The sequence below is a fragment of the Somniosus microcephalus genome, chromosome 13, assembly GCF_052327205.1.
Source record: "Somniosus microcephalus isolate GS21.2 chromosome 13, FLI_Smic_1.0, whole genome shotgun sequence".
NCBI classification, from domain to species: Eukaryota; Metazoa; Chordata; class Chondrichthyes; order Squaliformes; family Somniosidae; genus Somniosus; species Somniosus microcephalus.
In genome coordinates this window covers 24,211,402-24,235,163 of record NC_140999.1, presented here as the reverse complement: position 1 = coordinate 24,235,163, position 23,762 = coordinate 24,211,402, and the positions used below count along the sequence as shown (strand labels likewise).

Genomic DNA, 23,762 nt, shown 5'->3' with positions numbered 1-23,762 from the left:
CAATTGAGGTGAAACTTAAAGGGAAGTGACTGTCATGTCTGCTGCACTGCACCGAAGAGCGGGAATGGGAATTCCCATGGGACTCCATTTTGAGATGGGGATTGCAGGAGAGTCGGCCCGAGTCTGGTGGAGCGGCAATTAACTTAATGGATAGTGTGGCCAGATCGTTCAATGAAAGGAATGCTCTGTTTTACAAGGGGCGAAGAATAAACCTGAGAGTATTTCAAATATAGAGTAAAAGAGCATTATAAGGCTTTGTGGATTTATTGTTTGGCAAAGAATTAAGTAAGGCATTTTTTGACCAATTTTTGAAGTTCAATAGATTAATATATGTCATAAGAGACATATTGAACTTTAATTTCTGAAGCTAATGGTAAAGGAAATGACTGTACAGTATAAAAGAATAATAATGTTAATTGTCTTTCATGATGACTTTAATTTCCGTCGCTAAAAATTGGTAAAGGAATGATTGTCTGGTACAAAGGAATGATCACGATATTTTAAATGTATTTAATGTTGAATAAATCCAATTTTTAAAAAAAGAGCCTGAATATTAATCTTTGCATGGCAGCTTGATGCTTACCATCAGATGCTTTGAGACATACTACTCAATTTGAACATGACCGATTGAGAAATAGTTTTCACAAACCGGAAAAATTAAAATTTTAATATACATCTTTTAAACTCAAAAAATTACACAAATGCTTCTATTTGAATCAAACCCCTTCCTTGGAAACCTGGCCAAACACAATAGGGCCTCTGTCCGTAGACTCAGATATGAAGGTGAGTACTGAACAGCTCTGATGTGCCTGGCATCTTCTATTGTTCCTCCTCTTTTTCCTCCAAAAAGCTGAGATGTAGCGGGAATCTCACTGGAAAAGTCATTGTAGCACTAATGGAGCTATAGGGAAAACATAACCAGCATTAGAACAGGTGCAACCAAGTCTCTTGAAAATCTAAGTGGTTGTAAACTAAAAATCCCCAAAAGTGGTGCAGAAATGTCCTGAGAACTACGCATTGAACGTTCATACTGACCAAGTCTGACCACATTTTGGGTTATGCCTGGGTAACCCTGGAGCACCAGTGCTCAGTACCCACTAGTCCACTGGGGGCCTTGAATTTCTGATGGGCCCTGCGGAATACAGTGTACCACCAACCCCTTCTATATCCTCAATATCTCCCACCAGCAGGACAGACCTACTAGAGGTGGTGGCACAGTGGTATACAGTCGGGAAGGGAGTGGCCCTGGGAGTCCTCAACATTGACTCCGGATCCCATGAAGTCTCATGGCTTCAGGTCAAGCATGGGCAAGGAAACCTCCTGATTACCACCTACCGCCCTCCCTCAGCTGATGAATCAGTACTCCTCCATGTTCAACACCACTTGGAAGAAGCACTGAGAGTAGCAAGGGCACAGAATGTACTCTGGGTGGGGGACTTCAATGTCCATCACCAAGAGTGGCTCGGTAGCACCACTACTGACAGAGCTAGCCGAGTCCTGAAGGACATAGCTGTCAGACTGGGCCTGCGACAGATGGTGAGGGAACCAACACAAGGGAAAAACCTACTTGACCTCGTCCTCCCCAATCTACCTGTCGCAGATGCATCTGTCCATGACAGTATTGGTAGCAGTGACCACCGCACAGTCATTGTGGAGACGAAGTCCCGTCTTCACACTGAGGACACCGTCTGTCGTGTTGTGTGCCACTACCACCATGCTAAATGGGATAGATTCAGAACAGATCTAGCAGCTCAAAACTGGGCATCCATGAGGCACTATGGGCCAATAGCAGCAGCAGAATTGTATTCCACCACAATCTGTAACCTCATGGCCCGGCATATCCCTCACTCTACCATTATCATCAAGCCAGGGGACCAACCCTGGTTCAATGAGGAGTGCAGAAGAGCATGGCAGGAGCAGCACCAGGTGTACCTAAAAATGAGGTGCCAACCTGGGGAAGCTGTAACACAGGACTACATGCATGCTAAACAGCAGAAGCAGCATGCTATAGACAGAGCTAAGCAATCCCACAATTAATGGATCAGATCAAAGCTCTGCAGTCGTGAATGGTGGTGGACAATTAAACAACTAATGGGAGGAGGAGGCTCCATGAATATTCCCATCCTCAATGATAGTGGAGCCCAGCACGTGAGTGCAAAAGACAAGGCTGAAGCATTTGTACCCATCTTCAGCTAGAAGTGCCGAGTGGATGATCCATATCGGCCTCCTCCTGAGGTCCCCACCATCACAGAAGCCAGTCTTCAGCCAATTCGATTCACTCCACATGATATCAACAAATGGCTGAGCGTGCTGGATAAAGCAAAGGCTATGGGCCCCAACAACATCCCGGCTGTCATGCTGAAGACTTGTGCTCCAGAACTAGCCGCGCCTCTAGCCAAGCTGTTCCAGTACAGCTACAACACTGGCATCTACCCGACAATGTGGAAAACTGCCCAGGTGTGTCCTGTCCACAAAAAGCAGGACAAATCCAATCTGACCAATTACCGTACCATCAGTCGACCCTCAATCATCAGCAAAGTGATGGAAGGTGTCGTTCACAGTGCTATCAAGTGGCACTTACTCACCAATAACCTGTTCACCGATGCTCAGTTTGGGTTCCGCCAGGACCACTTAGCTCCAGACCTCATTACAGCCTTGGCCCAAACATGGACAAAAGAGCTGAATTCCAGAGGTGAGGTGAGAGTGGCTGCCCTTGGCATCAAGGCAGCATTTGACCAAGTGTGGCATCAAGGAACCCTAGTAAAATTGAAGTCAATGGGAATCAGGGGGAAAACTCTCACTGACTGGAGTCATACCTAGCACAAAGGAAGATGGTTGTGGTTGTTGGAGGTCAATCATCTTACCCCAGGACATCGCTGCAGGAGTTCCTCAGGTCAGTGTCCTTGGCCCAACCATCTTCAGCTGCTTCATTAATCACCTTCCCTCCATCACAAGGTCAGAAGTGGGGATGTTTGTTGATGATTGCATGGTGTTCAGTTCCATTCGCAACTCCTCAGAAAATGAAGCAGCCCATGCCCGCAAGCAGCAAGGCCTGGATGACATTCAGGCTTGGACTGATCAGTGGCAAGTAACCACACAAGTGCCAGGCAATGACTATCTCCAAACAAGCGAGAGTCTAACCACCTCCCCTTGACATTCAACAGCATTACCATCACCAAATCCCCCACCATCAACATCCTGGGGGTCAACATTGACCAGAAACTTAACTGGACCAGCCACATAAATACTGTGGCAACAAGAGCGGGTCAGAGGCTGGGTATTCTGCGGTGAGTGTCTCACCTCCTGACTCCCCAAAGCCTTTCCACCATCTACAAGGCACAAGTCAGGAGTGTGATGGAATGCTCTCCACTTGCCTGGATGAGTGCAGCTCCAACAACATTCAAGAAGCTCAACACCATCCAGGACAAAGCAGCCCGCTTGATTGGCACCCCATCCACCACCTTAAACATTCACTCCCTCCACCACTGGGTGGCTGCAGTGTGTACCATCTACAAGATGCACTGCAGCAACTCACCAAGGCTTCTTCGGCAGCACCTCCCAAACCTGTGACCTCTACCACCTAGAAGGACAAGGGCAGCTGACACATGGGAACACCATCACCTCCAAGTTCCCCTCCAAGTTACACACCATCCTGACTTAGAAATATATCGGCGTTCCTTCATCGTCACCGGGTCAAAATCCTGGAACTCCCTCCCTAACAGCATTATGGGAGTACCTTCATCACAAGGACTGCAGCAGTTCAAGAAGGTAGCTCACCACCACCTTCTGAAGGGCAACTCAGGATGGGCAATAAATGCTGGTCTTGCCAGCGACACCCACATCCCGGAACGAATTTTAAAAAATATCTAATTTGAATTTTTTGTTTCAGATTTACTTTAGACTGACCTTTCACTCTCATCTACATGGTTTGGACCTTTACAATAGCATAAAATGGGCGCAAGGGTTTTCTGTGAAACTGGAAGCTTCTGTGACTGAATTCTTACATAGGTCCAAACACCTCTGAAACATCGTCAGCTCCATCTCTACATGATCCCCACTGCTGCTGAAACCCTTTTCCATGGCTTTGCTACTTCTACTATCTAATTCTCCAATGTCCTTTTCGCTGGCCTACTGAGCTTGTGAGCTTTATCTTGACCTTATATGAGCTCCAACTCTGCAGCCCCTACTTTAGCCCACACAAAATCCCACTCACTGATCACCTCAATCCTTACTGACTTCCATTGAGCACATAATCCAGGCTGTCACTTCAGTACACTACTGAGGGAGTGCTGTACCGTTGGAGGTGCCTTCTTTTGGATGAGATGTTAAACCGAGGCCCCATCTGCCCTTTTAGCTGGATGTTAAAAATCACATGGCGCTATTTCAAAGAAGAGCAAGGGAGTTCTCCCTGGTGTCCTGGCCAATATTTATCCCTCAACCAACATCACTAAAACAGATTATCTGGTTTTTCTCACATTGCCGTTTGTGGGATCTTGCTGTGTGTAAATTGGCTACCGCGTTTCCTACATTACAACAGTGGCTACACGTCAAAAGCACTTCATTGGCTGTAAAGTGCTTTAGGGATGTCCTGAGGTCATGAAAGGCGCTATATAAATGCAAGTCTTTCTTTTCTTTTCCATGGCTTCCTGTCCCAAAATGCATCAATTTTAATATCCTCATATTTGTCTTCAAATCCCTCCACAGCTTTGTCCCTCCCTACCTCAGCAACCTCCTTCAGCCTTATCTTCCTGCCTGTATCCTCCATTCTTCCTGCTCTGAACACTTGCATGTCTCCACTTCCCTCTGCCCTACCCATGGTGCCAGGACCTTCAGTTATCTACAGGAGCCCAGTCGAGGTTATACATACGACTGTCATGTTTCGGGAGTTTTAATCATTTTCTTCTTCATGGAAGTTATTCTTGGGATTGAGTTATGTTTAAGTGTTGCGTTTGAAAACAAAAGGAATTTACACAGGTCTGAAAGGAAAGGCCACAGGCTTCAGGCATTAACGGTGTGTTTTAATACCAGATGACCCAGAATGGGGGATATCGCAACTCAAAGCATATTTCAAACTGATACAACAAGGGTCTATTGTCCCATCCCCGGGTGACTGGAAACATTAAGCAATTCGTCATCTCATCCCAAATGGCCAACAAATATTCACACCCATTATGGTGAGGACAACTCTATTGACATGGGCATGGCATGAGAGGTCTGCAGAGAATATACTCCTAGGAAAGGGGTAGACAGTTTTGGCTAACCTATGGGACTGACCATCACCACTGTACCTAAAAGAATATCTAAGGCAGACCCAAAATCAATAACTGAAAAATCAGGAAGGTCACATATCAGATGATCTCTACACCTGATTGTCTGACCTGCCCTCCCATTGAGCAAAGCTCCATGTCAGGAGCACTCACTCATAATATTTAGCTCTAGCATATTGAAGATGAGTGTTGGCTCGGCACATTGGTGTGCACTGTGCCAAGGAATAGTAGGAACTGAGTTCATACCCACAATTCCCACATTATTAGGGCCTGATCTCAAATGAGCCCCACAGAGGGAAGACATTGGGTCGCAAACAACTCACATTACATACCACATGCATCCTAGCAGCCTGGCAGTTGGTTTATGAGTAGAAGTGGCTGAGCCCTAAGAATAGGCCTAAATCTCGCTCACTGAATGGTTTATGAGAGGAATAACATTAATTGCATGGGAGGTTATTTTGGGCAAAGGATGAAAACAGGCTCTAATTGGGTACTGTGCTAATAAGAAACGGTTGTTTGAAGTCCGGATCTAGCACGCAATTTTTGGGCTAATTGCTGATTATCAAGATTTGAACTTGCCTGCAGACGCTAACCAGAAACCAGCAGGTTGAGCACTCAGGTGCTGATTAGACACAATTTTCGTGGCGCAGTATATGTGGGCTCCTCGCACCCACTTCCACTAAAGGTGTGGAGTGCTCTGGCTGGCACACAGCAGCAGGTTGCAGGATGGCTCAGGGATTGAGGGAGAGGGCGCACAGGTTCTCGGACGCGGCTCTGGAGGTCCTGGTGGAGGAGGTCCAGGGGAGAAGGGATTTCTTGTACCCACAGAGGAGGAAGGACGCTACCTTGCCCTCCTCGCCCTCCTGTCCATCTCTCCTGCAGCAGTTGGTGCTGCTCTGCCTGGCCTCACGTCCTCCTCCCATTCCTCGTCCAGACCAAGGGGGACCCCGGGCAAGATGCCCATGACTGAGCACTCCCTTTCTCATGGTGACTCCTATAAGGTGTCCAATAAGGTGGAGTAGCTCAGCACTTACTCTTTTTAGGTGAAGTCCTCCGGGAATTTCTGGAATAAATGTTGCTCGAGTGTTGGTGAAGTTTTGGCAAAGTGTCCCAGAAAGTCTCCTGATGTGTTTCAGAGGTCCTCTGCACAGCTCCAGCAGTAATGAACATGAAATGGGGAGTGTCCCTTTAAGTGGTGAGTATCCCTTTAAGTAGTGCTTGAAATCGACATCAATGCCTTGTTTACTCCCAAACAGCTGGTCGCCGTTAGGAGGGGGCGTTAGTTGAAGCGCTAGCCACCAAAATGCCCTACAGCCTCTTTAATGAGAGCTAGCAGGCATTTTAAGTGGCAAATAGCTGTTTAACTAACCTCTGGGTGGCCGTTCCTAATGCTGGCTTCAACTCCTTTACCAAGATGGCATCTTGTGCTAAATGCAGGCTAAGCCAGCGTTTCAGTTTAAGACCCCATTTTGGCCACCTCTTTAGTGCCTAATGTATTCAGTGAAAATCGCCTCCATGGTGTTGTATTTGCACTGGGATCTGTCAAATTCAAATATTAATCCCACTAATAATGTTCCTGATTATGCTTTATTAGCTCGGGCTTATTAATTCAATAAATCCCTTTTTTTTGTGCAGGGTAAAATTATGTTTTACAATGAACATGATGGTGTTTATAAAATCACTCAGGTGTAGAACATTTCCTCTGGGTTAATCACTCCATTCGTTTCACTAAGCTTATGGAAATGTTCTGTGCTCAAATGATCGCAAAGGCAAGAGAAAGTGAAAAATGAGTGACATTTATGCTGCCTTCGTATTACAGAACTGCTCCTTGAAGCCCAAGTGCCCATGTGCAGTGGTGAAAGGGCCTGAATGCCACAGACCTCTATGCTGAATTTATATTGCGTTTAGTGAAGGGCTGCTAGCTGCTGAAGCTGGGGTGTCACACACTTGGTGGCAACAGTTTCCCGTTTTAGGCCCATAAAATGGGAGCAAGAGTGTTAAATTTGGACGGATACCCGTAATGGGTCCTAGCAACCCACTAAAAACCCAACATAAAAGCAACTTATGAATCAAGTCCATACCTTGATCCTCATATTTTGATCAGTTCAAAATAATCTTTTAATTCTTAAAAGATTTCTTGACAGAGTCACACTTCAACAGAGATTTCAAAACCCTGAGGCCTAGAAATTTGTTCAGTTCTATCAACTGCAGTGGAACTGAATGTCAAGCGCTGCATGTACCGGGCGGCCGATCCGATATGGCCCGTTTTGCACCAGCGCCCGAGGCAAATTTCTCGGCCTTAGTTTCCTCAGGAGGCACTTTGGCCAAGTAATTGGTCCATGCACTAAGGCTCAAATATGGCGGGCAGCAAGCGTGCACACATTTCCAGCTGGAAGTACACCGCCCACCACATTGGATAAGGAAAAACAAGAGGCCTCCTTTACCCACGTCTGAAACAGGCATCAGACGCTTTTTGCATATGCAAATAAGGGGCCCAACGCCTGTTTGAGGCTCCCCCTTGTAAGACTGGTTTTGCCCTGAGGGAAACCAGCCCGAGGGATCTCCTGCAACAAAGAAGGTAAGTAACTTAGCTGAATGTGGAGCCGGGAGGAGTAGGAGTGCTTCCCCCGACCTCACATCGAGGACCCGATGACAGAATTGGGGAGCCACATTGCAGTGGAACTGCAGTGTCATTGGTTCCTCGAACCTGGGTTTGTTTCCACTGTGAAATGTAGTCAACAGAGGAAGACTGGCAGGGTTAGCATGCAAAGTGCTTTTATACAGAGACAAGCGGAGCCACATAACCTGGTGATTCCATCTGCACCAGTGATAAAGGAGATCAATTTAATTAACACATTTAACCAAACTTTAAGTCAAACACATTGAAATAGTTTTCATTTGCATTTGCTGATTAGACCTTCAAGTGCTGTTAAATAGCACCAACACAGAGAAAACTGTTAGATCAGATGGAAGGAACCTCAGTCAGGGCTTCATCCTTCACCACTTGCCGTGATTAAGACAGCGTAACACTCCGTCCATGTCTTTTCTGTGTCCATATCGTTCGTGCTTTTTACATACAGCTTATAATGAGATTACTGTTTCTTTAAATCCTGTCTGTTCTAACAAAAGGATTCCATCTTTTTTTTCCAAATCAGATTATTCGCAATATACATCGTGAATGATTTGAGGGGACGGACTGTGGGCCAGGAGGAATTGAATTGGAATCACATTAATTGAAACTGGATTTGATTCCCTAGTTAAACAGCCCTGGAGTCTGCTACCTGTATTATAACTGGCAGATGGGCTGAGCAATCAGCAGCCACGAAAATACTGTCATTATCTTTCTGCTGTAATCACAGTGAACAGCACAAACAGTGAACTTTTACCCACTCTTCCCTCTATAGATTAGTAAATGTCTTTACCATCTGTCAGCTGCTGTGGGTAAATCCTGTGAGGCCATATCAGGGTTTGCTCTAAATAAATTTCAAACAAAGGTATTAATTTTCTGAGACTGGATCTGCCTGCTTTTGGCGTCTTGAGTCTAGGCTAGTTTGGGCTCGAGTCATTGCAGAACATTGTTTACTGTCAGATATATGTGTTCATTTATAGAAAGGCTGCTGTGTTTCTGTATTTTCCTTTAGATCCTTGGGCACTGAATCTCCCTGAACCTCTGGAAAACATGAAGCTGTTTTCATTCTGCCACCTCCTATGGAGCAGAGCAGTGCAGTATTCCAGCACAGCCATCCCAGAACCACAGGGTTTTCCAGCACAGACGAGGCCATTTGGCCCATTGCACCTATACTGGCTGCCGCAAAGAGTTATTCACCGAGTCCCATTCCCCTGCTCTTTCCCCAAACCTCTTGTCAAATTTTCTTTCTCAAATATTTATCCTTCTCTTCTTAGGCAGTCCCTCGTGACCAAGGATGACTTGCTTCAACACTAAAAATGAGTTCTCAGGTGACTGATGAGTCCAATGCGGGACCTACAGTCTCTGTCACAGGTAGGGCAGACGGTGGTTGAAGGGCCGGGTGGGTGGGGTGCTTGGGTTGACGTGCGCTCCTTGCGCTCGGCTTCCACTTGCTCCCGGCGAAGAGACTCGAGGTGTTCGGCGCCTTCCCGGATGCTTCTCCTCCACTTTGTGTGGTCTTGGGCCAGGGATTCCCAGGTGTCGGGGGGGGGATGTTGCACTTTTTCAAGGAGGCTTTGAGGGTGTCTTTGAAGCATTTCCTCTGCCCACCTGGGGCTCTCTTGCCGTGTCGGAGCTCCGAGTAGAGCGCTTGTTTTGGGAGTCTCGTATCGGGCATGCGGACGATGTGACCCATTTATTTTAACATGGAGGTGGACGATTTAGCTATCATGGATTCTGCTCCCACCACTGTTTCCAATAGGGCATTCGATGTCCTCATCACCCCCTGAATAAAAATTAATTCTCCTAACCTCTCCCTTTGTTCTTTTGGTGATGTTCTTAAATCTATGCCCTCTTGTCACAGATTCATCGACCAGTGGAAATCTCTTTTCCCTAGTTACCATATCAAAATTATTTTATACTGCGTTGTAAGTTCAACAAAGGGCACAGGGTAACAACAACTTGCTTTTATATGCTGCTTTTAAAGTAGAAAAATACCCCAAGGCGCTTCACAGAGACGTAATGGAAAAAAGACTTATTTTGTAAATAGCCTTTTTTTCCCCTAACTGTTCAGCTTGTCTTAACCCTTGCTGTGCCGTGGATAAATTAGCTTGCGATGACGTCATCGGGCTCCGAGGGCTAGCAATGAATTTATTTGTCCAGCAACAGGGCTATCCTGGTTTGATGTGTGGCCATATCATGAATGTAACCCGCTTGATCTTTCAATTCTTTTTAGAAATCTTCAAAATAGACAGTGCGAGCCAAAAGAGAAAAAGTAAGCTGAAGGAAAAGTTTCAAAGTTGAGAACCGTAGTGGACCGGAAAAAAAGTAACATTGAAATAAAGCTATGAAAAGATTGAGGGGGAAAAATTGTGTATCGCCCATTTTGGGGCGCTAATATCGGCCGGGCGCAAAGTTTAGCGCCCAGCGCTAATTATCACCTCCGACCGCAAAATTTGCCTCTATCGCCCCTGGAGGTGATTTGAGCGCTAAATCTGGTGCTACACACTTCTCTTAAGACGCAAACGTCAGGGAGCGAGGCGCTACCTCAGAACGCTACCGAAGCTCAGGCAATGTTAGTAACCATGGAAGTCAGGCAGACTGGTGCCGACCAGTTCTTAAAGGGGAGGGGCCATCTTGCTGGCTAGCCACACCCTGCTCAGAGCTGCCTTGAATCTCGGCCTGGAGAGACCTCAAAAGCAATTGTGTTGGAAGCAGTAATGGGTAGGCCCAGGGAAAGAGCTCGGCGTTTAGGAACCTCAAAAGTGGTGCTGAGGGCCAAAACAACTCAGGACAGCGTTAAAACCAAAAATTTTGCTGACAAGAATGGGCAGGAAGTGCCCGCCTTTAAATAGCGCTCCCCTAGCCCCTTCCCAACTTGAAAACATTCCCCATTACCTGTTGTTCCTAGCGGCAGGCACTAAGGCAGGGGGCGCGACTCAATATCCGGTCTGGGGCGCTACCGGGGCGTTCCACACTTGACTGACGTCACAATCTGCAGGCGCAGGAGATCGTGGTGGTAGAGTTTAGCACTGCTGCAAAATGATGTCAATTTCGCGAGCGGCGCTAAAATCGTCGCGCTCGGGCGCTAAGCCCCCTGGAGGCGCTAACCGACCAAATTTTTCTCCCTTAGGAAGAAGAGACAATGGGAGAGAAGGATAACATGACAAGCAGAAATAAAGTGCTTTTTAATTTGTAAATAAAAATTGTATTTAAAGTTTAATTTTGTATAATGAATGTTAACATAACACTTACATAGCTTTGTTACTGCAGTGTCAGTGCTGATCCCAATATAATGGTCCAGAAGTTGATTTCTTTCTAAAGATGGCAAATCTGTCACTTCCCAGACACTGCTGCCAGTCTAAGGATTAACTCTTTCCCCGTGCCACACCACAGGCCAGGTGGAAGGCAAGAGATCTGCTGTCAAGCCTCTACCAGTCCTGTTTTTGAGCTGACCGCTCCCAATCTGAAAAACAATCATGAGGTTGAAGACTCAGCCAAGTGCCAAATAAATGAAACAACGTCAAATTCTTTGCGGGTTCAAGAGTTGCTTCAGGTCCCAGCAGCTTCAGGGTTTCTTTTGTGATATGCACTGCTGTCAGGGAGCCGCGTCTGCTGCCAGTACGGATCAGAAATTCAGGTATGCGCCATGCCTGATTTTCCAACCATTAATCTAAATGGCCAGAAAATCACGGGTAATGCATACTGGAAATACTAGGCAAAAGTAAACTCTTTTGGGTTAACACAAACTCTAAATTTTTTCTGTTTGTACAGCAACCCAGTAAACAAATTTATGAGATAGGGATTGACATGAATCAGTCATTCATGAAAGAAAGACTTACGAAATAATACTGAGCGACCTACAGGTGGCACTGTCCAGGGAGAGTATAAATACTCGGGCACGGGCCCAGCTTGCGTAGGACATTCTTAACAGGAACTAGTGAAGGACACAACTAGACCTCCATGTTGTAAAAGAGTTGATTAAAGCTTTGTTTAACGCTTAGACCAAGTGCCTAGTAGTTTTATTACCTCAGGGATTATCTTTCTAATTATGCGGGAAGATTCCCTCTGCGTGCTATTTGTAACAAAGTGGCGAACCGTTCTGGTACCCCACACAAGCGTCCATTATTCATGTGCCACTTTTTGTTACACGCAACGCACACTGAAGTCTTCTTTACTAAAAATCTTGGGTCTGTAATGTGTTTGTCAGAATGTCTGTAAAACTGTAGTGAGCAATTAATGTTGCTGGTTGAGTTGTGCTAACCATGCGACACCACTGACCAATCAGATCATCACAAGAAGCCACAGGGAAGCCATTTTTTAAAATTTTCTACCTTTATTTTTTTATTTTTCTCATTTAAAAATTATTTTCAGTGTCCTTCCTTATTTATAAAATGACATTTCTTCTCCTGCTTGCCCTGGTCTGGACGAGCTCTGTCTCCCTGTTCTGTCTGATTCAAATCTTCTCTTCCCTTTTCTATGAGATCAAATAGGCTAGTAAAAAAAAATGGAGGTCATTCTCAAATGAAGTTAGATAGTCTGTTTGCATGCCAGTGCTTAAGGGTGACTCATTATCTGACTATCCTTCCCTGTGGGGAAGCACTCGACCTCTGATACTTTTCTTGATGGCATAGTTGAGAACAGAAACTCACTGTGTTAAGTAATCATTGCTGCAAACCTATACTCTACCACAGTACATTGAGAATTCTGACACTGACACCTTATGAATAATCACCTTTAATTAAACAAGAATGACAAAACGCAGGTCAAATTTATTTGTAGTGTTTACATGTATCATCAGGATAAGGCAAAGTGCAATGCCGTGCATCGCAATACAAAATAGAAATGTTACTTTCCTACACTGAATACAGGTTGACACCACCAAATTAATATTAATTATTTACATTTATAGAATCGGAGAATCTTACAGCACAGAAGGAGGCCGTTCAGCCCATCATGTCTGTGCCAGCTCTTTGAATGAGCTATCCAATTAGCCCTACTTGTCCGTCTTTCGGATGAGACATTAAACCGGGGTCCCGTCTGTTCTCTCAGGTGGACATAAAAGATCCTATGGCACTATTTCGAAGAAGAGCAGGGGAGTTATCCCCAGTGTCCTGGCCAATGTTTATCCCTCAATCAGCATAACAAAAAAAACAGATTATCTAGTCATTATCACATTGCAGTTTGTAGGAGCTTGCTGAGCGCTAATTGGCTGCCGCGTTTCCCACATTACAACAGTGACTACACTTCAAAAAATACTTCATTGACTTTGGGACATCCGGTGGTCGTGAGAGGCACTATATAGATGCAAGTCTTTCTTTCTTTCTTTCCACTCCTCTGCTCTTTCACCATAGCCCTGTAAACTTTTCCTTTAATGCGATTTTAAAAAATCTTTCTCTACAATTTCTCCCTCTCTGGGAACAGTTGCATGGGCACCAGTCACCCTCTGGTGCCCCACCCAAGTGACCATTATTTGTGTGTGATTTTTGACACTGAGTTCCCGCAGACTGCTGAGCCCATTCCTCTTTAACTCAGCATCCGCAAAAACGCAGGCCCCAAAGTTCCTCGGGTTGCTGCCAGGATCACACCCAACAGTGCTCTGTAGCGCTAACCCTGCGGGGGCAGATGGGCGCCAACATCACTTCAGGTGCATCTCTGAAGCATGCCTGCCCCACGCCTACAGAAGCTCTGGTGTTGCTCCACCAATCGGCAGGGAGGTTCCCCATAGGTCCATCCCCAACAATCATTCTGTCAGCTCTCTAACTAAAAAAAATCTTGGCGGTCTTCGGGGATCCAGGACCTCAGCCTTGTGGACTTAACGCCCTTGTGGAGGCAGGCACACCTCTACACACTCGGTGTACTGGCCACCACACCAACACTGGGTCCTGGCTGTGGATCAGAAATGGGGGGTAGAAATTGCTCTGTGTATCGCCCATTTTTCAGGTGTAAAACGGACGCAACGTAAACCAAATTCTGGATGTAAGATCCTGCCTGTGATCTGCATGGTCTTATGGCATGGCCACCACCATATTGTTCCATGTTGTTTTTAGGCGTCCCTGGAGGCTGCCTGAAAGCAGCGTCGGATCAATTTAAATAGGCAAAGAAGGGTCGAGCGCCCGCTTCAGGACCCTCCTGCAAAATTCAAGAAAGATTAGGCGGAGTATGCGCCACGCAAGCTCTGACTAATTTTTCCAGTTCTACTGCAGCCTAACCAGGACCACTGGGGGCCGCCAAAGAGATGGTAGGGAAAGTTTTTTTTCACTTCTCCTCCTGTGGCGCCAGTATGAGTCGGAGTGATCCTCACAACTGCACAGCACTACTGCAGGCTGCGTCCGGCCTGCGCTCGGCCTGCGCTCAGCTCCCCCTGTGTTTTCCTCCCAGGACTTAACTGAGTGCTTGCAGCCGGCGAGGTAGCAAGCCCAAATTCGATCCCCGACATCGGTGGAGCTACCACTGGAGGGGCGACAGGCACCAACAAGTGTTCCTCTATTATTAATAAACTGAGGCCTGCGGCCCAAGGCCCAATTCCGGGTGAGCCTCGGGCCTTGGGCTTCTGGGGCCCGCTTGCAGCACATCATCTATTTTGGGCCCAAAAATGGGCTGAACGAATTTCCGCCCACAGGAACTCCCCACTCCAGCCCTGGACCCACCCTCTGCCTGTCTTGTAATAGAAAGATGAAAGTTCTATCCCTTATGAATCACTGAGGAAACTACTAGAAATGACACCCAGTATAACAGGGCCTACACAATTTCCCAGGGAAGGTTGGTCAGTCTCATGCTGGAGTTATGACCAGAGACCGGCAGAACTCCTGTGGAATTTCAGAGCCATACTTTCAAGCGCATTATCTCTCTTCCCACCGCCCCCCCACCCCCCGCCCCCTCCCCCAGTCCTATCTTCACCCAAAGTCCACATGCACCAAACTTTCTAGTCATTGGCTGGAGTTCGTGAGCAGAAATTCTGCCTGTGTTTTCAGCTATACCTAGTTCAGAAGTGCTGAGGCCAATTATAACACCCTTACCAATTCCCTGTTCCATAAGGCTCAGTACCTCACAAATTATCAACTGATCTGACTCAGTTATAGAAAGATTTTCAAATGGTGCAATACAGTAACATGAAATGAAGAGCCTGAAATTCCTAGAATCCTGCTTCACCAACAGAAATGGGGTGGAGCAGTTCTTTGCTGGCTTTAACCCTGCCTCAAATCCTGAGAATGGCGTCGTTTGCATGAAGGAGGCACTGCCAAGGTGTTCACACTGTGAGGGGCAGGAATCTTGGAGCAGGGAGTGGTCGGGAGCGTGTGCTATTCTGGCCAAAGATCAAAAAGTGTGATTTTACAGTTGCCGTTTTCCTAACAGCAATCAAATACAACTCTAAAGCCATTATTTCTTACTATTTTCCTTGTTGCTGGGGTCAGGAGGAATCAAGGGATTTTGTTTTAGAAGAAAACTACCCAAACTACATGCAAATATTCACAAGATTCTAATCCATTGACAGTAATGAACCTGTGGTAATTGAGACGAGCAGATTGACTGAATGCATCATTCTGTGGTTTCTTCTCTCTTTCCACCTACAGTACACACCCAGCCTAACTCTAATCCAAACATACAATTACTACGCTCCATTTACTTTCCATTCAATCCCACTGGAAGTTATAATCCAAACACTATGCTTACGTGCATAAAATTGATCAGATATATGTTCCTATTTATTCTGAACTCTGGTAATTTAATCTGTGGACATACAGTATTGCGTTTACACAGGTTACATCACACAATAGCTTGACAATAATCAGTTAGAGTGAGATGGAAGGAGACAGATGGGATGGCCTAGGGTTCGTCAGTATAAGAAACCCAACATATAGGGCAGGGCAATAGGGTATCCAACTCTGATTGGACTGTATTACGGGAAGTTTCTTCGCTTCATTAGTTGTCCGACACATCAATCCTCGTGGCAATTGGTCAGTAATGGCGGCTATGATACCCACAATGCTCTACGATCTCTTGGCTCTGCCTATATATCATGCTGCTGTCGCTGTTTAACATGCATGTAGCTTCACCAGGTGGGCGCCTCGTTTTCAGGTACACCTGGTGCTGCTCTCGTGTGCTGTTTCTACATTCCTCATTGAATCAGGATTGGTCATCTGGCTTGATGGTGATGGAGGAGTAAGGGATGTGCCGGCCATGAGGTTACAGATTGTGATGGTTTGCAATTCCGCCGCTGCTGATGGCCCACAATGCCTTGTGGATGCCCAGTTTTGAGCTGCTAGATCTGTTCTTAATCTATCTCTCTTAGCAAGGTGGTAGTGCCACATGACACGATGGAACGTGTCCTCAGTGTGAAGACGGGACATGGTCTCCACAAGCAATGTGCACTGGTCACTCCGACCAATGATGGTATGGACAGACGGATTTGCGACATGTACAATTGTGAGGATAAGGTCAGGTAGATTATTCCCTTGCGTTGGTTCTCTTGCAACCTGCCGCAAGCCCAGTATGGCAGCTATGCCCTTCAGGACTCGATCAGTAGTGGTGCCATCGAACCACTCCTGGAGATGGACATTGAAGTCCCCCACCCAGAGTATGTTCTGTGCTCTTGCTATCCTCAATGCTTTCTCCAAATGATGTTCAACATGGAGGAGTACTGATTCATCAGCTGAGGGAGGACGGTGGATGGTAATCAGCAGGAGGTTTCCTTGCCCATGTTTGACCTGAAGCCATGAGACTTCATGGGATTCGGAGTCAATGTTAAGGATTCCCAGGACAACTCCCACCTGACTGTGCCCCCACCTTTGCTGGGTCTGTCCTGCTGGTGGAACAAGACATACCCGGGGTGTTGATGGAGGAGTCTGGGACATTGGCTGATAGATATGATTTTGTGAGCATGACTATGTCAGGCTGTTGCTTGACTAGGGTCAACTGGGCTGGGTGTGCCTTCGTCGTGTCTTGATTCAATTCCTAGGCCGGAGCCGAGTGGTCCATCGGTTTTATTCTTGTTATTCTTTGTTGCGGTTTGATAGAATTGAGTGGCTTGCTGGGCCACTTCAGAGAGCAGTTAGAATCAACCACGTTGGTGTGGGACTGGAGTCACATATAGGCCTAACCGGGTAAGGACGGCCGGTTTACTTTGCTAAAGGGTATTAGTGAATCAGTTGGGTTGTTACAGTAATCCAATAGCTACATGGTCATTTTTTTTTTACTGATACCAGCATTTTAATTTCCAGATTTTCTTTTTAATTGAATTTAAATGCTCAAGCTGCCATGGTGGAATTTGAACTCACACTCCTTGGATTATTAGTTTAGGCCTCTGGATTACTAGTCCAGCAATATAATCACTACAGTGCCATATGCTTTGTGATTTTTGTATTGAAATTCAAAACCTGTTAACCCTATTTTCACACTGAGTTTATGTAATTTGCAGTTCAGCCCCTGTTCAATGTCCCCATTGCTATTTATTTTTAGGAAAAATAACTCCCCTAATGGAGCTGGCTCTCTCCCTCTCGGCACCATTCTAGCATTTTTTTCTTCAAGGTTCACTGAAATCAAGCGCAATAAGAGCTATTTATCCGGAAAATATAGAGCCCTCCACCTTGATTTCTCCGCTTCTGTCTAGAAAGTGCTGTTTTTTTGCTGGGCATGGCTAGCAGCACTCCAGCGCCTTGCTGGCACGGACAAGATGGGCTGAATGGCCTCCTTCTGTGCTGTAAATTTCTCTGATTCTATGAAGTGTCTATTCCCCCACATTAGGCAGTGAATGTCAATCGGCTATTTGACTGTGAAGGGCATCAGAGCCAAACGCATTCCTGTCCTCCCCAAAGTCGGCACGAGTGCAGCCAGCACCGATCATTATATAGTGATAAGGAGTAGGGACCCTGATTATTTTTGTCTCTTCCCCCCCCCACCCCCACCTCCTCCCAACCTAAGCCTATGGGAGCAGAAGCCCAATCTTAGCACCCAGCTCCCGCTTCAGTGGGGATCAGCTGTAAAATCTGAGCCAAGACAGCAACTGGGGCATTACAATTTGCATCAGAGACCCTAGACTAGGCAAGGGGAAATCAGCCAGATTTGCTGCTCCTGATCACCATCGAGTGACCTCTGCTTGATAGTGCATGTGTGTGTGTGTGTGGACATTGAATGAGGACAGGACCAGGCTCAGCTGTGATGCCTCTGATGTGCGAATAGCCTGTCAACATTCACTGTCTGGGTTGCACAGTGATCATAAAGAAAGAAAGACTTGCATTTATATAGCGCCTTTCATGTCCACCGGGCGTCCCAAAGCGCTTTACAGCCAATGAAGTACTTTTTGAAGTGTATGTCACTGTTGTGATGTAGGATCATGCTTAATTCCACAATGTGACAGAGGATGCTGAGCACTCGTGGACCTGTACCACAGTGCAAATCAGGACCTTCAGGAGGGAGGGGGAGTAAATTGTAAAAAAAACCATTATATCTTGAAATTTAGGCCCTTTGAATATTCGCGTAAAAATACTTAAAACGTTCATGTCCAATTCTTTTATCTGCTATGCAATGGAGGCACTAACCCATTTAAAATAAACAGATCAACATCAATGTTTGTCAAGTCCCAGGATTTTCTGGGCCTGCCCTAATCAATTATTCATGGGGTGCGGGGTGGGGGGGGTTCATGTCCCATATTGGGACTGGTGCTGGGAACTGGCCAGAAGGATGGCGACACAGGAAAATGTGGGTGTCAGCAGCCCCTAAAAGCTTGATGCTACAATTTAAGGGGTAAGTGGCCACGTGTGGAGGAAAGATTGTTGCAGACACAGGGGGATTGGAGGCCCCACACGAAGCATTTATTGCTGCAGTCAATGATTGCTTCTTAATTCACCGTGTGAGCACCAGTACTCGAGGGGCTCATTAATGTTTTACAATGAGCCATATTTGACAGGTAATCCAGAGATGGGGAATATGGGGCTGTAGCAAGTTCAGGGATGGTGCTGCAATTGCAAAAAGCTCAGTTCGTGGAAATGAAGAGACCGAACAGCAGTTAAATGAGGGAGGCAGCTAGATGAGGATTATTACAGCATGCAAAAGAAATAGGACACTTTCAAAACAAGCCCTGAAAGAATGTGAAGCCTTATATAACGAGCAGTGTATGATGAGATAAAGCCACAATGGCTTCATGGGGACTTGGACAACTTGCACTCAACAAGAGATATTTATATTGAAATTCAAAACTTGTTAACCCTATTTTCACACTTAAATATTTAAAAAATAATTTGAGTACAAAGTATAACATACGTGGGTGTAAGTTAAAGGTGACAGGAAGGGAAGTCAGAAAGATATACTATGTTTGTGGTTAGCCCAACAAATTCAAGCATGTTCAGCATTTTCTATATAGCTGATAATGCACAGCTTGATAACACAGTATAAATTCACATAAGCTGCACTTTCCTGCCCCGTGTCACTGGCATGTTCAGTAGTCTTTCACCTTCATCATATTATGAGGAAAGGTTGAGCAGGTTGGGCCTATACTCATTGGAATTTAGAAGAATGAGAGGGGATCTTATTGAAACATATAAGATACTGAGGGGGCTCAACAAGGTAGATGCAGAGAGGATGTTTCCCCACTTGGGGAAATCTAGAACTCGGGGGGCACAGTTTCAGAATAAAGGGTCGCCCTTTTAGAACTGAGATGAGGAGGAATTTCTTCTCTCAGAGGGTCGTAAATCTGTGGAATTCTCTGTCCCAGAGAGCCGTGGAGGCTGGGTCATTAAATACATTTAAAGTGGAGATAGACACACTTTTGCAAGATAAGGGAGTGAAGGGTTATGGGGAGCGGGCAGGGAAGTGGCTTTGAGCCCAAGATCAGCCATGATCTTACTGAATGGCGGAGCAGGCTCGAGGGGCCAAGTGGCCTATTCCTGCTCCTATTTCTTATGTTCTTATGTTCTTATGCTCAATGTGCTCACCTTATATAAAGAAGAAAGAAAGACTTGCATTTCTATAGCACCTTTCACAACCTCAGGACGTCCCAAAGCGCTTTGCAGCCAATTAAGTACTTTTGAAGTGCAGTCACTGTTATAATGTAGGAAAAAACATATTGGCAAGAAAATTTAACAAAATAAGCAAATAGAAGAACATTGACATTGAGGTTTGGAAGATTAGATTATGGGGTGAGCTAACAGCAGTAAATCAGCCCTTGGTTCTGCCGATGTTGATAAACTGCTTGTGTTTCACGAGTGCGCCATTATATCATTGGAGCCATTCAGTTAAACTACTCTCACTCAGAGTGGGAGTCCTTTATACTATACATATAAACATATAAAAAGAGTGAATGGTATCTTTTCAGTAATATACTGAAAATATTCCTGCAACAAATATTTTTATTACTGAAATCCTGGTATGTTATAGTTTAGAGTGTCAACATGTCTTAAAAAAGTTTAACACAGAGATGGGGCATTGCTGTTAGTGAACAGTAAGAATAAGCAAACAGATCCGAACTGGTCCAAAGTGAATTTATTTGCAAAGTTCCGAATTTGGCACAGTTCAGACCAGTTTAGGTTTAGATGTGCCTGTCCCTTTAAAAAAAATCAAACCGGTATAAGGTTGATACAGGCACAGATAGACAAACTACTCCTCTGCAGAATCAGTGCGGTGTGCTTGAATTACCAAGCCTTTGTTTGGGGGGGTGTCAGTGGCTCTGCATTACTGCAAAGATAAGTGAATTTTACAAAATAGAATAGTTCCACTGGTGGTTTAATAGTTTACGTCTGGTTCTCATTGTGGTTTGATGTTTATGTGTCTCAGCTCCTGTCGATCTCAGGAGTGAAGTGACCCAATGAAAAGTGCAACCCTGTTCACCTCTTTGTGTGGGGACAGGGAGGAGGAGTAGGGAAGTACGCTTGCAATTACTATCCGTGTAATGGTGTATATGTGTCCATATCCCTGTTGGTCCTGTGTGGCGGGGGCGGTCGAATTGCTAATCATCCAATTCATAGAATCATAGAATCTTACAGCACACAAGGAGGCCATTCAGCCCATCATGCCTGTGCCAGCTCTTTGGTAGAGCTCTCCAATTAGTCCCACTCCCCTGCTCTTTCCCCTTAGCCCTGCAATTTTCTCCCCTTCAAGTATTTATCCAATTCCCTTTTGAAAGTTACTATTGAATCTGCTCCCACCACCCTTTCAGGCAGCGCATTCCAGATCGTAAAAAATTGCTGCGTAAAAAAAATTCTTCTTATCTCATCAATTACCTTAAATCTGTATCCTTTGGTAACTGGTTCTTCTGCAACTGGAAACAGTTTCTCCTTATTTACTCTATCAAAACCGCTCATGATTTTGAACACCTCTATCAAATCTCCCCTTAATCTTCTCTGCTCTAAGGAGAACAACCCCAGCTTGTCTGGTCTCTCCACGTAACTGAAGTGTACATCGGAGTCTCTAGTCGTCTCATGGAGGTGAAGGACAGGGATGTGTCTGATCCCTGCAACTGGGAGGTAGGTTGAAAATGTAGACAGTCCACAACACCTTCTACTTCAGAATGCAGAGTTATCAAATGGAACCATTCTGAAATCCCTACCTTCTGTCTCATCACATACCTGATCACTTGCCAAGTAAAGCAAGTGCTGAGCCCACTGGTTCTCCCATCACCCGTCCCCCCACCCCCCCCCCGCAAAGAAAACCCTCTAAATGCCTTCATGATAAGGAATAGGTTAGGGTCTATTTCCAATGCAAGAAAACATGGATTGGCTTGTCAAATTGGCTTGCTTTTAAACCAATGGCAATCGATGCTGAATTTGCAGTTTCCCACACACTGTGCTGCTCAGAAATGGGTTATCTTTAAGCTTCTTTTGTGCTGACAGATCCCGACATATGGATCTTCTGCAGCTGGTGTCAACCCCCAACCTAAGCTTCCCCAATCTGTTAAGGCCAGTTGGTATTCCCGACTGTCACCAGTCTACCTGGCCCCAGTAAACGCGCTGTTCCAACTGTGGCATAGTTCCCTTCTAATGACGCAACATTATGGCGTCAGCAGGTAATTACACATCATGACCTGAGTACTTCACACTGGCCAGTCACAGCCTGTCTGCTCATGTGCTGCATGTTCCAGTTTGCAGGCAATCTATACAGAGACCAGCTGCATTACTCCAGTACAAAATATGGGAGAATGACACATTTAGGCCATTCTTCCAGGACTTGACCAGCAATATAAAAGCAATTCTAACCATTTGAGTGCCCTGGAACATTGCCCTTTCCCCACATCCCTACCACCTCAATCCTGAGGATGCTGAACAGCAAATCCCCATGTCTAGGGGTGTAATTTTATCTTGATAAAGGTTTGGGAAGATTAAGGCTTAGTCATGGTAAAAATGTCAAGAGTCATGGAAATTATAGTAAAAATGATGGCAACTCACCAGCTTTTCCTCTGTTGACCAAACTACCTTTATTTTACTTTAGCTGCGATGTTAACCTAACCCGTCTGGCGGGAGCGGGGTGGACTCAGGCTGGATGCTCGTTTTGCATCCCATCCGATTTTATTCTCCAATGAAGTCATTCTAGTAAATAACAGCCACTGTGGCTTGAGAAGGGGCAAATGCTACCAAAATCTTGGCCTTTTCTGAGGAACTGACACAAGAACGTAAGAAATAGGAGCAGGAGTCGGCCATTCGGCCCTTCGAGCCTGCTCCGCCATTCAATGAGATCATGGCTGATCTTCTGCCTCAATTCCATTCACCAGCATTATCGCCATATCCCTTGGTGCCCTTACTAGTCATAGAAGATAGGAGCAGGAGTAGGCCATTCGTCCCCTCGAGCCTGTTCTGCCATTTAATGAGATCATTGCTGATCATCCCAATTCAGTACCCTATCCCTGCTTTCTACCCATATCCCTTGATCCCTTTAGCCTTAAGAAATATATCTAACTCCTTCTTGAATATATTTAATGAATTGGCCTCAATGGCCTTCTGTGGTAGAGAATTCCACAGGTTCACCACTCTCTGGGTGAAGAAATTGACATTCTAAGTAGACACTGGTTTAAAAGATGGATCGTAAAGACCCGCATGGCACTATTTGAAGAAGTGCAGGTACTTCTCCCGATGCCCTGGCCAAAGTTATTCCCGCGACCATCGCCACCGAAAACAGATTAACTGATCATTCGTCTCGCTGCTATTTGTGCAGTCTTGTCATGATATGAAAGAAAGAACTTACATGAATCTGGGATCTTATCGCATCCTCGGGGCACCCCATTGAGCTTTACAATCAATTACTTTTCTGAAGTGCAGTTACTATTGTTATGTAAGCTGTGCACAAAATGGCTGCTGTCTTTGCTTAGTCAGCAACCCTCACTGCATTTGAATAGTAATTTATTGGATGTGAAGTGCTTTGAGACAATTCTGAGCGACGTAATAAGGCTCCATATAAATGCTTCTTTTTTTAAAATTTAGAATACCAAAATTCTTCAATAAAGTACCCAATGAAAGGTTGCTACTGAAATTAAAAGCAGTGAGAATTCAAGGTAAAACTTCAATGTGGATGAGGAATTCCCTGAAGGAAAGAAGCAGTGAGTATTTGTTAGGGGACAGATGTCAAGGTGGATAGTGAGTATTTGTCAACATGAGGAGGACGCACTGGGGGAAAAATTTGTTGGGTTTGCGCCTCCCGTTAGCGAGGGCGCTAATAGGGTGCAAAGCAACTAGCGCCCGGGTGCGGCGATATTTGCGCCCACAGATTGTGACATCAGTCGAGCGTGCAACGCCCCGGTAGAGCTCCGGACCAGATATTGAGTGGTGCCCCCCCTGCCTTACTGCCTGCCGCTAGCAACGACAGGTTGAGGGGAGCGTTTTGCAGTCGGAAGGGACTGGGGGAGCGCTAGTTAAAGGCGACTGCTTCCTGCCTTTTTTTGTCGCCGA

At 45.6% G+C, this 23,762-nt stretch overlaps 1 long non-coding RNA gene across 1 annotated transcript in view; it reads right to left on the bottom strand.

Annotated features, from left to right (window-relative positions):
* Window positions 1-455: 455 nt before the first annotated feature.
* LOC147108137 (uncharacterized) overlaps window positions 456-23,762 on the bottom strand; it is a 46,921-nt gene continuing 23,614 nt past the window's right edge. The window contains exons 3-4 of the long non-coding RNA XR_015080705.1: window positions 11,149-11,359; window positions 456-901 (exon numbers count right to left, since the gene is read on the bottom strand). This is a non-coding gene — a long non-coding RNA (uncharacterized LOC147108137). The remainder of the gene's footprint in view (window positions 902-11,148; window positions 11,360-23,762) is intronic.